Source organism: Ascaphus truei, chromosome 8 (assembly GCF_040206685.1).
Source record: "Ascaphus truei isolate aAscTru1 chromosome 8, aAscTru1.hap1, whole genome shotgun sequence".
Classification (NCBI taxonomy): Eukaryota; Metazoa; Chordata; class Amphibia; order Anura; family Ascaphidae; genus Ascaphus; species Ascaphus truei.
The window spans coordinates 69,551,795-69,566,714 of NC_134490.1; the positions used below are offsets into that span (position 1 = coordinate 69,551,795).

Sequence of the window (14,920 nt, forward strand, 5' to 3'; positions counted from 1 at the left end):
CGTGAGTCCAAAACCATTAAGGATACTCTCAATAGAATACTACGTAAAGTATTGGATCTATATACATAATTTACTAGACAATTTTGTGAGATTTCGTAAAGTAAGTAAATACCATAAGAATCCTTGAAGTGGATTTATCCAGTCATCTGTAGCAACTGTTATCTGTTCTAGGACACGGTGTAATATGTCATGTGTTGTTGTTCATTTGAGTATTTACCTAATTTTAAGACCTGCTAAGGAACAGACGATTGTTATTATATCCCGATATGTAAAACCATAGAATTCAAATAGGGTGTACTTTCTTTTTCACACCACTGTATATATCCCCACCTCTGTCTCGTGGTCACGCCATGTTTGGGGTGAGCACTCCGTTACAGTATGCTCAGCCCAACAAACATGGACCCTGCCGAGATCTGGTCTCTGGGCAGGGAGGAGAGGGGAGCGGCCTCGCAGCCTCCCTGGAATGTGTAGGTTTCTGTGGTGCAGTTGTGTAAAGTTAGTGAAGGATCTGTTACTGATTAACGAGTTCATACTAACAGAGGCAATTTCCATACACCCCAGATAGGTTTCCTCTCCCAGTCCTTACTTATGGCCTCATTAAGGTGGTGGGGAGGAGCCCTCTTCATTCCCCAGAACCTTTCTCACATGGAATGTGCCTCTTACTAACCACAGCACAACTTGGTCTTGTTCACAAATGAGGAATCACCCAGTCCAGTTATTGTGTAGGAATGATCTTGTGACAGAATGAGGACAGTTTAAAACACACAAATGCAAGCATGCAGTGGTCACCTTAGCCCTGACTTTGGTATAATCCATACTGCTTCATATTAAACATGTTCATTTCCATGAATATTGCTCAGTGTTTAATGTTTCCTCAGTTAACGGCACATTACTTTCTTTACTGATTTTGTGTTACTGTTAGCATGTATATGACCTAATGCAGCGTAATAAACGTGGGTGATAATATTCTGCATGGATTTTGCACGTTATTTGTGTTTTACTTTATACTAAATAAGATGTTAGAGAAGAAAATATATATTTCATATAACTATCTCTTTGTGCATAACACCATATTGGGAATCTGAAAATAATTTCATTGCATGTTCGTTTACAAAGTCAGTGTAATAAAATGTGTTTTTTAATTGTGCCATAGAAACATTTTAGACCAGTGACACTCAACACACGTGTGAAAACCCCAAGCCAAGTGTGTCCCGAAAATTTTAAGTGCAATATAAAATGAAACGCAAAAATGCAACTTTATGTGTAAAGAAATACAACCGTATGTGAAGTTCTAGCTAAAATAATATGTAAAACGATTATTTTACATGGAAAACCATAGAATAAAAAGAATAATTGTGTCACTTGTATTAAAAAATAAAAGTATAATAAGTCAGTCGGGTCACCTTGTCCTGGCTGGAAGAGATCAAATGACTTCAAGTATTTACAATTATTATTTTTATTTTTTTTAAATCAAAAACGTTGTAGGTTTAACACATAAGTGCTATGAACACAGGCACCAGTAGGGTTACTGTTCACAGAAAGGGACAAGAGGTGATGCAATTGAAGGGTAAACAGGTGAGCATTCTTCACAGCTGTGACCTTGAGTCAAAAGTTTCATACACAAATGTTTCACATTGATCCATAAAAACGCAATGTCAACATTTCGTAGACCAACACAGCAACTAGAACTCAAATGCTAAACATCACCCTAATGTGTGTAAAATGGTATTCTCGCTGATGTCAGATTTCAGAAATTGGTACGTCTGATATGGTTTGCTACGGACGTTAATTAAAAATCTTACTGTTCTGCAGGGAAAATAAAAACAATAAAGTGTAATAAACTTCTACACAGGAGTTTAACCCTTTAGGTCCCTTAACATCTGAGTATTGATGTGTACTTTTGTTTGTACTCCTAAAAGAGAGTATGTATATATACATATATATATATATATATATATATATATATATATATATATATATATATATATATATATATATATATATATATATATATATATATACACAGTGTTCGACAATGCTATACATTTACACGCCCGGGGCGTGTGGATTTAACCTCCGGGCGAGTAAATATTGGCCCAAGCAGCACACGTGTGTTTTTTTAAATTTCCCTGCTCGCGCTGCTGTTTTTTCCGCTCGCGCTGGAGAAAAAAAAAAAAAAGCCGGAGGCGGGTTCATGTTGTTGGGGGAGATTACCCCGCCTCCGGCTCTCTGAGCAGCGCCTTCGCTCCTCCCCCGCCTCTGAGCAACTTTCCCTCCTCAGCGCTTCCACTCCTCCCCCTTCCTGCAGCCAGCCCCTTCCACGCCTGTCTGCCTCAGGCCCCTGCAGGGCCATCTGTCGCCCGCCCCCCACTCCCATCGGGCCATCCGCCCCCCCTCGCATCGGGCCATCCGCCCCCCCCTCCCCACCCCAATCTCTCCCGGCCTCAGTGACCCCCCCTCACCCCAATCTCTCCCGGCCTCAGTGACCCCCCCTCACCCCAATCTCTCCCGGCCTCCGTGACCCCCCCGACACCCCAAATCTCCCCACTAACTCCCGATCTCACCTCCAACTGCATGTCCCCGGCCTCCGTAACCCCGCGTGGCAGCTCCGCCAGGTCGGTGACCCGGATCAGCCCGTCGTGAGAAGATGGTCTCCTCCTTCACCGCCAGCCGCTGAGGCTGCCGCTGCCCCCATGTCCCGGCGTGTCTGACACCCGGTGACCAGCCGCATCACAAGCCCCCCCCCACTCCTCTCTCCCCTGTGTCCGGATCCCTCACTGCCACCCGGTGACCCGCAGCGGCCGAGGCCGAGGGCGACACCAGGCCTGCCGCTTCCTCGGCTGAGACCAGAGACCACAGCGATCCACGGTGTGTAGAGGGGGGGGGGGGAGGAGTGTGTGTGTGTGTGTGTGTGTAGGGGGGAGTGTGTGTGTGTAGGGGGGGTGAGTGTGTGTGTGTGTGTGTGTGTGTGTGTGTATGGGGGGAGTGTGTGTGTGTGTGTAGGGGGGGAGTGTGTGTGTGTGTGTAGGGGGGGGTGAGTGTGTGTGTGTGTGTGTGTGTGTGTAGGGTGGGTGAGTTTGTGTGTGTGCGTGTGTGTGTGTGTGTGTGTGTGTAGGGGGGAGAGAGAGTGTGTGTGTGTGTGTGTGTGTGTGTGTGTAGGGGGGAGGAGAGAGAGACCACAAGTAGTCACCCCCACCAAGTCAGTTAGTCATCCCTCCCAACCCCCCACCCACCCAGTCACCCCCCCCAGTCACCCCCCACCCCCACCCTGTCAACCCCCAAGTCAGTCAGTCACCCCCCCACCCACCCCCCCAGTCAGTCAGTCAGTCACCCCCCCCACCCACCCAGTCAGTCAGTCACCCCCCCACCCACCCAGTCAGTCAACCCAGTCAGTCAGTCACTCCCTCACCCACCCACCCAGTCAGTCAGTCACCCCCCCACCCAAAGTCAGTCAGTCACACCCCCACCCAATTAGTCACCCCCCCACCCAGTCAGTCAGTCACCCCCCCCCACCCAGTCAGTCAGTCACCCCCCCACCCAGTCAGTCAGTCACCCCCCCACCCAGTCAGTCAGTCACTCCCCCCATCCAGTCAGTCAGTCAGTCACCCCCCCAAACCCAGTCAGTCACCCCCCCACCCACCCCCCCACCCACCCAGTCAGTCACCCCCTCACCCACCCATCCCCTCACCCACCCACCCAGTCAGTCACCCCCTCACCCACCCACCCAGTCATTCAGTCACTCCCCCACCCACCCACCCACCCAGTCAGTCAGTCACCCCCTCACCCACCCACCCAGTCAGTCAGTCACCCCCCCACCCAGTCAGTCAGTCACCCCCCCACCCAGTCAGTCAGTCAGTCACCTACCCAGTCAGTCAGTCACCTACCCAGTCAGTCAGTCACCTACCCACCGACCCAACAAGTCAGTCAGTCACCTACCCAGTCAGTCAGTCAGTCAGTCACCTACCCAGTCAGTCAGTCAGTCACCTACCCACCGACCCAACAAGTCAGTCAGTCACCTACCCAGTCAGTCAGTCAGTCACCTACCCAGTCAGTCAGTCAGTCACCTACCCAGTCAGTCAGTCAGTCAGTCACCTACCCAGTCAGTCAGTCACCTACCCAGTCAGTCAGTCAGTCAGTCATCTACCCAGTCAGTCAGTCAGTCAGTCACCTACCCAGTCAGTCAGTCAGTCACCTACCCAGTCAGTCAGTCAGTCACCTACCCAGTCAGTCAGTCAGTCACCTACCCAGTCAGTCAGTCACCTACCCAGTCAGTCACCTACCCAGTCAGTCAGTCACCTACCCAGTCAGTCAGTCACCTACCCAGTCAGTCAGTCAGTCACCTACCCAGTCAGTCAGTCAGTCACCTACCCAGTCAGTCTGTCACCTACCCAGTCAGTCAGTCACCTACCCAGTCAGTCAGTCACCTACCCAGTCAGTCAGTCACCTACCCAGTCAGTCAGTCACTCCCCCCATCCAGTCAGTCAGTCAGTCACCCCCCGACCCACCCCCCCACCCACCCAGTCAGTCATCCCCCCACCCACCCCCCACCCACCCAGTCAGTCACCCCCTCACCCACCCACCCAGTCAGTCACCCCCTCACCCACCCACCCAGTCATTCAGTCACCCCCCCACCCACCCACCCAGTCAGTCAGTCACCCCCTCACCCACCCACCCAGTCAGTCACCCCCCCACCCAGTCAGTCAGTCACCCCCCCACCCAGTCAGTCAGTCACCTACCCACCGACCCAACAAGTCAGTCAGTCACCTACCCAGTCAGTCAGTCAGTCAGACACCTACCCAGTCAGTCAGTCAGACACCTACCCAGTCAGTCAGACACCTACCCAGCCAGTCAGTCACCTACCCAGTCAGTCAGTCACCTACCCACCGACCCAACAAGTCAGTCAGTCACCTACCCAGTCAGTCAGTCAGTCACCTACCCAGTCAGTCAGTCAGTCACCTACCCACCGACCCAACAAGTCAGTCAGTCACCTACCCAGTCAGTCAGTCAGTCACCTACCCAGTCAGTCAGTCAGTCACCTACCCAGTCAGTCAGTCAGTCACCTACCCAGTCAGTCAGTCACCTACCCAGTCAGTCAGTCACCTACCCAGTCAGTCAGTCATCTACCCAGTCAGTCAGTCAGTCAGTCAGTCACCTACCCAGTCAGTCAGTCAGTCAGTCAGTCAGTCACCTACCCAGTCAGTCAGTCACCTACCCAGTCAGTCAGTCAGTCACCTACCCAGTCAGTCAGTCACCTACCCAGTCAGTCAGTCACCCCCCCCACCCAGTCATTCAGTCACCCCCCCACCCACCCACCCAGTCAGTCAGTCACCCCCTCACCCACCCACCCAGTCAGTCAGTCACCCCCTCACCCACCCACCCAGTCAGTCAGTCAGTCACCCCCCACCCAGTCAATCAGTCACCCCCCCACCCAGTCAGTCAGTCACCTACCCACCGACCCAACAAGTCAGTCAGTCACCTACCCAGTCAGTCAGTCAGTCACCTACCCAGTCAGTCAGTCAGTCACCTACCCAGTCAGTCAGTCAGTCACCTACCCAGTCAGTCAGTCAGTCACCTACCCAGTCAGTCAGTCAGTCACCTACCCAGTCAGTCTGTCACCTACCCAGTCAGTCAGTCACCTACCCAGTCAGTCAGTCAGTCACCTACCCAGTCAGTCAGTCAGTCACCTACCCAGTCAGTCAGTCACCTACCCATTCAGTCAGTCACCTACCCACCGACCCAACAAGTCAGTCAGTCACCTACCCAGTCAGTCAGTCACCTACCCAGTCAGTCAGTCACCTACCCAGTCAGTCAGTCAGTCACCTACCCAGTCAGTCAGTCACCCCCCCCACCCAGTCAGTCAGTCACCTACCCAGTCAGTCAGTCAGTCAGACACCTATCCAGTCAGTCAGTCAGTCAGACACCTACCCAGCCAGTCAGTCACCTACCCAGTCAGTCAGTCAGTCACCTACCCAGTCAGTCAGTCACCTACCCACCGACCCAACAAGTCAGTCAGTCACCTACCCAGTCAGTCAGTCAGTCACCTACCCAGTCAGTCAGTCACCTACCCAGTCAGTCAGTCACCTACCCAGTCAGTCAGTCAGTCACCTACCCAGTCAGTCAGTCAGTCACCTACCCAGTCAGTCAGTCACCTACCCAGTCAGTCAGTCAGTCACCTACCCAGTCAGTCAGTCAGTCACCTACCCAGTCAGTCAGTCACCTACCCAGTCAGTCACCTACCCAGTCAGTCAGTCAGTCACCTACCCAGTCAGTCAGTCAGTCACCTACCCAGTCAGTCTGTCACCTACCCAGTCAGTCAGTCACCTACCCAGTCAGTCACCTACCCAGTCAGTCAGTCAGTCACCTACCCAGTCAGTCAGTCACCTACCCATTCAGTCAGTCACCTACCCACCGACCCAACAAGTCAGTCAGTCACCTACCCAGTCAGTCAGTCACCTACCCAGTCAGTCAGTCACCTACCCAGTCAGTCAGTCAGTCACCTACCCAGTCAGTCAGTCACCTACCCAGTCAGTCAGTCACCTACCCAGTCAGTCAGTCAGTCACCTACCCAGTCAGTCAGTCACCCCCCCCACCCAGTCAGTCAGTCACCTACCCAGTCAGTCAGTCAGTCAGACACCTATCCAGTCAGTCAGTCAGTCAGACACCTACCCAGCCAGTCAGTCACCTACCCAGTCAGTCAGTCAGTCACCTACCCAGTCAGTCAGTCACCTACCCACCGACCCAACAAGTCAGTCAGTCACCTACCCAGTCAGTCAGTCAGTCACCTACCCAGTCAGTCAGTCACCTACCCAGTCAGTCAGTCACCTACCCAGTCAGTCAGTCAGTCACCTACCCAGTCAGTCAGTCAGTCACCTACCCAGTCAGTCAGTCACCTACCCAGTCAGTCAGTCAGTCACCTACCCAGTCAGTCAGTCACCTACCCAGTCAGTCAGTCACCCCCCCACCCAGTCAGTCAGTCACCTACCCAGTCAGTCAGTCAGTCAGACACCTATCCAGTCAGTCAGTCAGACACCTACCCAGTCAGTCAGTCAGTCAGACACCTACCCAGCCAGTCAGTCACCTACCCAGTCAGTCAGTCAGTCACCTACCCAGTCAGTCAGTCACCTACCCACCGACCCAACAAGTCAGTCAGTCACCTACCCAGTCAGTCAGTCAGTCAGTCAGTCAGTCACCTACCCAGTCAGTCAGTCAGTCACCTACCCAGTCAGTCAATCAGTCACCTACCCAGTCAGTCAGTCAGTCACCTACCCAGTCAGTCAGTCAGTCACCTACCCAGTCAGTCAGTCAGTCAGTCACCTACCCAGTCAGTCAGTCAGTCAGTCACCTACCCAGTCAGTCAGTCAGTCACATACCCAGTCAGTCAGTCAGTCACCTACCCAGTCAGTCAGTCAGTCAGTCACCTACCCAGTCAGTCAGTCAGTCACCTACCCAGTCAGTCAGTCACCTACCCAGTCAGTCAGTCAGTCAGTCAGTCACCTACCCAGTCAGTCAGTCACCTACCCAGTCAGTCAGTCACCTACCCAGTCAGTCAGTCTCCCTCTCCCCCCCCCCACAATCTCTCCCCCCCCCACACTCTCTCCCCCCCACACTCTCTCTCCCCCCACACTCTCTCTCCCCCACACTCTCTCTCTCTCCCCCACTCTCTCTCTCTCCCCCACACTCTCTCTCTCTCCCCCACACTCTCTCTCTCCCCCACACTCTCTCTCTCTCCCCCACTCTCTCTCTCTCCCCCACTCTCTCTCTCTCTCTCTCCCCCACTCTCTCTCTCTCTCTCCCCCTCTCTCTCCCTCTCCCCCCCTCTCCCCCTCTCTCCCCCTCTCTCCCCCTCTCTCCCCCTCTCTCCCCCTCTCTCCCCCTCTCTCCCCCTCTCTCCCCCTCTCTCCCCCTCTCTCCCCCTCTCTCCCCCCTCTCTCTCTCTCTCTCTCTCACCCCCCCACCCAGTCAGTCAGTCACCCCCCCACCCAGTCAGTCAGTCACCCCCCCACCCAGTCAGTCAGTCAGTCACCTACCCAGTCAGTCAGTCAGTCAGACACCTACCCAGTCAGTCAGACACCTACCCAGCCAGTCAGTCACCTACCCAGTCAGTCAGTCACCTACCCACCGACCCAACAAGTCAGTCAGTCACCTACCCAGTCAGTCACCTACCCAGTCAGTCAGTCAGTCACCTACCCACCGACCCAACAAGTCAGTCAGTCACCTACCCAGTCAGTCAGTCAGTCACCTACCCAGTCAGTCAGTCAGTCACCTACCCAGTCAGTCAGTCAGTCACCTACCCAGTCAGTCAGTCAGTCACCTACCCAGTCAGTCAGTCAGTCACCTACCCAGTCAGTCAGTCACCTACCCAGTCAGTCAGTCAGTCACCTACCCAGTCAGTCACCTACCCAGTCAGTCAGTCACCTACCCAGTCAGTCAGTCACCTACCCAGTCAGTAAGTCAGTCACCTACCCAGTCAGTCAGTCAGTCAGTCACCTACCCAGTCAGTCTGTCACCTACCCAGTCAGTCAGTCAGTCACCTACCCAGTCAGTCAGTCAGTCAGTCACCTACCCAGCCAGTCAGTCAGTCAGTCACCTACCCATTCAGTCAGTCACCTACCCAGTCAGTCAGTCACCTACCCAGTCAGTCAGTCACCTACCCAGTCAGTCAGTCACCTACCCAGTCAGTCAGTCACCTACCCAGTCAGTCAGTCAGTCACCTACCCAGTCAGTCAGTCACCTACCCAGTCAGTCAGTCAGTCACCTACCCAGTCAGTCAGTCAGTCAGTCACCTACCCAGTCAGTCAGTCAGTCACCTACCCAGTCAGTCAGTCAGTCACCTACCCAGTCAGTCAGTCAGTCACCTACCCAGTCAGTCAGTCAGTCACCTACCCAGTCAGTCAGTCAGTCAGTCAGTCAGTCACCTACCCAGTCAGTCAGTCACCCCCCCCACCCAGTCAGTCAGTCACCTACCCAGTCAGTCAGTCAGTCAGTCAGACACCTATCCAGTCAGTCAGTCAGACACCTACCCAGTCAGTCAGACACCTACCCAGCCAGTCAGTCACCTACCCAGTCAGTCAGTTAGTCACCTACCCAGTCAGTCAGTCACCTACCCACCGACCCAACAAGTCAGTCAGTCACCTACCCAGTCAGTCAGTCACCTACCCAGTCAGTCAGTCACCTACCCAGTCAGTCAGTCACCTACCCAGTCAGTCAGTCAGTCAGTCACCTACCCAGTCAGTCAGTCAGTCAGTCACATACCCAGTCAGTCAGTCAGTCAGTCACATACCCAGTCAGTCAGTCAGTCACCTACCCAGTCAGTCAGTCAGTCAGTCACCTACCCAGTCAGTCAGTCAGTCACCTACCCAGTCAGTCAGTCAGTCACCTACCCAGTCAGTCAGTCAGTCACCTACCCAGTCAGTCAGTCAGTCACCTACCCAGTCAGTCAGTCAGTCACCTACCCAGTCAGTCAGTCACCTACCCAGTCAGTCACCTACCCAGTCAGTCAGTCACCTACCCAGTCAGTCAGTCTCCCTCTCCCCCCCCCCCACACTCTCTCCCCCCCCACACTCTCTCCCCCCCACACACTCTCTCTCTCCCCCCCCACACTCTCTCTCTCTCCCCCACTCTCTCTCTCTCTCTCTCCCACTCTCTCTCTCTCCCACACTCTCTCTCTCTCCCCCACACTCTCTCTCTCTCCCCCACACTCTCTCTCTCTCCCCCACACTCTCTCTCTCCCCCTCTCTCACACTCTCTCTCTCTCTCTCACACTCTCTCTCTCTCTCTCCCCCACACTCTCTCTCTCTCCCCCACACTCTCTCTCTCTCCCCCACACTCTCTCTCTCCCCCTCTCTCACACTCTCTCTCTCTCTCACACTCTCTCTCTCTCTCACACTCTCTCTCTCTCTCTCTCTCCCCCACACTCTCTCTCTCTCCCCCACACTCTCTCTCTCTCCCCCACACTCTCTCTCTCTCCCCCACACTCTCTCTCTCTCCCCCACACTCTCTCTCTCTCCCCCACACTCTCTCTCTCTCTCCCCCACACTCTCTCTCTCTCTCCCCCACACTCTCTCTCTCTCTCCCCCACACTCTCTCTCTCTCTCCCCCACACTCTCTCTCTCTCCCCCACACTCTCTCTCTCTCCCCCACACTCTCTCTCTCTCCCCCACACTCTCTCTCTCTCCCCCACACTCTCTCTCTCTCCCCCACACTCTCTCTCTCTCCCCCACACTCTCTCTCTCTCCCCCACACTCTCTCTCTCTCCCCCACACTCTCTCTCTCTCCCCCACACTCTCTCTCTCTCCCCCACACTCTCTCTCTCTCCCCCACACTCTCACTCCCACCCCACACTCCCTCCCCACACTCTCTCCCCACACTCTCTCCCCACACTCTCTCCCCACACTCTCTCCCCACACTCTCTCCCCACACTCTCTCCCCACACTCTCTCCCCACACTCTCTCCCCACACTCTCTCCCCACACTCTCTCCCCACACTCTCTCCCCACACTCTCTCCCCCACACTCTCTCCCCCACACTCTCTCCCCCCCCCCCACACTCTCTCCCCCCCCCCACACTCTCTCTCCCCCCCCCACACTCTCTCTCCCCCCCCACACTCTCTCTCCCCCCACACTCTCTCTCCCCCCCCACACTCTCTCTCCCCCCCACACTCTCTCTCCCCCCCACACTCTCTCTCCCCCCCACTCTCTCTCCCCCCCCACAATCTCTCTCCCCCCCACAATCTCTCTCCCCCCCCACAATCTCTCTCCCCCACACTCTCTCCCCCCACACTCTCTCTCCTCCACACTCTCTCTCCCCCCCACACTCTCTCTCCCCCCACTCTCTCTCTCCCCCCCACACACTCTCTCTCCCCCCCCACACACTCTCTCTCTCTCTCTCCCCCACACTCTCTCTCCCCCACACTCTCTCTCTCCCTCTCCCCCACACTCTCTCCCTCTCCCCCCACACTCTCTCTCTCCCTCTCCCCCTCCCCCCAACAACTCTCTCCCCCCCACCCCCTCTCTCTCCCCCCCACCCCCTCTCCCTCTCTCTCCCTCGCTCTCCCTCTCACACTCTGGATCTGGATATCTTATTTACTCTATATATCTTACCTGCCCTATACTACACCGAAATAACCTATACTGCTTTCTTCCAGATCTGACTCAAGCTTCACACGGAAGACATCGGAATCCCCCCTAACCCAGAAGACAGGTAGGGAACACATCCCCTCCAATGTATAACATTGCAGGAATGAGGGTACCTGGACATTGAGGGACTGCGGATCAGGTAAGATCCCAGGCGGGATTGCTGCTTTAGATATTGTGAAGCGGGGACGTCCAGACACTGGTTATGGGGTTCAGGAAACTAGTCATTCACACCTGGCTTTTATTTCTATTTTATTTTAAAGCAGGGTAGGGGCGGGGTTGGGGGCGGGACTAGGTGGCGAGTAGATTTTTTTGGTTGGGCGAGTAGATTTTTGGGTGATTTGTCGAACACTGTGTATATATATATATATATATATATATATATATATATATATATATATATATATATATATATATATATATATATATATATAAAATCAAAAAATAAGTAGACTATACCGTTCTGTGGCTAACGAAATGCTTTTATTTGTGCGAGCTTTCGAGATACACTGATCTCTTCTTCCGGCGATGTTACAATGAATGAAGCAAGCAAAGGGTATACTTAAAAACAGTGTCTATTGGAATGTTATCTGTGCTTGTCCCTCCCCCGCGTGTGGATGTGATTTATGGCTAGAGGTGTTACAGTAAATGGTGCCTCAAAGTTAGTGATGTAAGAGTGTGTGTATATGTGTGAATATAAATGAATGGAGAGCCCACAGTGTATACAGTGCTTTACAAAAGGTGTGTGTGGAGTGGGAGTTAATATTAATGGTGTGGGTAGGTGTGGAAATGTGAGAGATTGTAACATAACTAAAAGTGTGTGTGGATACTATGTGGTCCCTATTGGTGTATAGGGATGGAAAAACAAGGAGTATTAGTATGTGTGAGAGACAGCTGTGTGTGCATACATATAGCACAGTATGTACAGACATGGCCTTTAGCGCTCATGGGAAGAGAGTTCACTTCTGTCAGTAATGACTCATAAAATTTCGATCTCTGTTTAGGCCACCGCTAAGTGTCCCGAACAGTTGCATAAATTTGTATTCATGCAACCGTCTCTCTTTCGGTGTTTTAAGATTACCTTTGAGTATGGCAACCCTCAGATCGTTCATCTTATGGCCAGAGTCAGAGAAATGTTCGCCGACAGGACTGTCTCTTGTTCCACGTGTGATGCTGTGGTGAAAAGGCCATGTCTGTACACACACACACACACACACACACACACACACACACACACACACACACACACACACACACACACACACACACTAAAAAACATTAATGCCTCAACTTCAATTCTTTAACACATAATAATGCTACACTTCTTGAAATTCCTATATTGTTACCAATTCTCATCCAACTACACAAGGAATTAGATTTTTTGCAGAACATGTTTCTTTATATTATCCCTGGGCAACCTTACAACTATTTTAGAGCACAGCAAAACTATTATCAGGCATTTAATGTATTTGATTGAAAGAACTTGGTGGTCCCATGGGTTAACCTGCTAAATTAACATCAAAGTAATCCTCTCCTCTCTCTCCTTTTACACCCAAGTTAGGAGTTTGGATTCCTTTTTATTACCACTCTCTGTTCATGATCAGCATTTGAGGAGGAGAAACTGCTGAACTACTGTATATTGTATGTTGCAATCTGTAAAATATTAACCCTATACACTGTAGCTTTAAACAGCAATGTATAGTGGGCTGTAAAGGAGCTGCCATTGGTAAAGGACGTGGAAAATGTCGAAGTGCAGGTAACAGCGTTTGCTCTTGAAACAAATATTGCAGATTTGCAGATTATGGGCTCAGGGAAGTGTTATTTGTTAAGAAATATAAATGTGGATTGACCAGGGGGACCTGATCCGCTGTGATCTTAGCTCTGGTGCTTGGCAGTAATATACTGTAGTATGTGTGCTGGTGAGAAGTGTCTGATCCTTTTCTGTAGGGGCATACTATGGTGTTTATAAGAGAACATTCAGCTTTTAAACAGCAGGTACTTTACAAGCCGGGGTGTGGGGAACTTCTTCAGAAACATGAGAAATATAACAGAATTACTGTGCATACATTAAATGAGACAATGCAATGTAAGGAGTCCTCTGATAGGCACTGAGGCAGATACATAGAAAAGTAACACAAGCAGAAGGTTACAATAAATGCATACAGTACCACCACATTGCTGCATTTCCCACTATGGATAGATTGAGGGTCATAGGGTTGCCTGTGATATACCTGTATGTGGTGTAAGTGTATGTGCAGGATCAGGCATTTCTCACCTTTTATTCACGCCAATTGCAAGGTCTGTAGCAGTGACACGTGTATAAAATGTGTACTTTGTGTATTTAGACTCTGTGGTTATGACCATTAGCTTTACGCTGCTTTCTAGTGACCCGGGGGCTGTTTAAGGGTTTGTTCATTCACATAATGACCTTTGAATAAAGTCATGCTGCCATTTCAGATGTGCGGTCTCTCCAAAAATTAAATAGTGAAGCAAAATTCTTTAAAAATATTTAACACTTTGTTATTAATCATTTTTATTGTCCTTATCGCTCACGTGCACCAAACATGCTTTATTATGGATATAAAACCCCGTAATTGTTTTATTTACCATACAGCAAATGAAACCACTTGTGAGCACATTCACACATTTCAGACAGGTCTGCAACCCTGCTTTTCCTCATTATCTCTTAGCATACAATGCTTCCACTGCAGCTGAGGATTCTGGGAAATTGCATGCTAATGAGCACACACTCAAAAGCATAGACAGACATTCTATAAAAGGAAAGGTAAGGCTTAATGTACAAAATATTAAAAAGTTTGTTGAAAGGAGCCACTAAATAAAAATTGGGTAATATGAAGTAGGGTATGATGGATTGTTTATGTAGTTTTACTATAACACTATAGGAGGTTTTAATGTTTGAACAGACCCAGGAGAGTTGTGATGAGTCTTTTCTAAGCCAAACCTGCTCATCTTCAGCAACCCATTTCCTATAAACGTTGTGCTTCTGAAGAACACGTGTAGGGTTTTCCTTAGCAAGACCGGGCTCCTAACAGCCCCATGTCCATGTTTTAATGAAACTGTGAGGATACAAACTGCTAATGTAATGTCTGAATATCTGCTCTTGTTTTAGTGCTGCCGGCTCCAGCTGTTGCTCACAAGGTCAACAAACACATGAAGATGTCAAGGTGATACCTCCATGAAGCCAGGGCTTCCTATGTGCATCACACACATTCTTCACTTATTTAATTAGTTTCCTTGTTGAAATAATGCCACTAATATATATATGTGCAAGGCTGTTATTGCATCATTTCATTTCTCCCGAGCCAAGACTCGCTATATTGACATGATTTACACTGTCCTCTGTTGAAGTGGCATTGGGTATCTTTTGGAACAAGGTTACTGTGAAATAATGACCATTATGGGCCATATTTACTAAGCAATGCTCAGCTGTAATGTACCTTATGGTCCATTTATTTGAATAAGGCATAAAGTGCATTCTGGCTTAGCGTTGCTTAGTACACATGGCCTGATGTACCACGTAACTACCATATGTCTCTTATTAAGACTTTATGCGTCGTGTGTACTAAGATTTAGTACTAAAATGTAATACAAACCTTCAATAAATGAGCATCATATGTACCAAGACTTCGTACATATGATGTGTAATTTGTTGTTTGAAATGATTTTTGACACATCCCTCGTGTTGAATACCTGATTGATACAATTTCAATTAAAACAGCGTTATGTGTATTTTTATTTATAACTAGTATTAATATTACAACATTATTA

At 50.5% G+C, this 14,920-nt stretch overlaps 1 pseudogene; it reads left to right on the forward strand.

Annotated features, from left to right (window-relative positions):
- The window catches only part of LOC142502181 (arsenite methyltransferase-like), a 52,199-nt pseudogene that overhangs the window by 979 nt on the left and 36,300 nt on the right, over nt 1-14,920 (forward strand).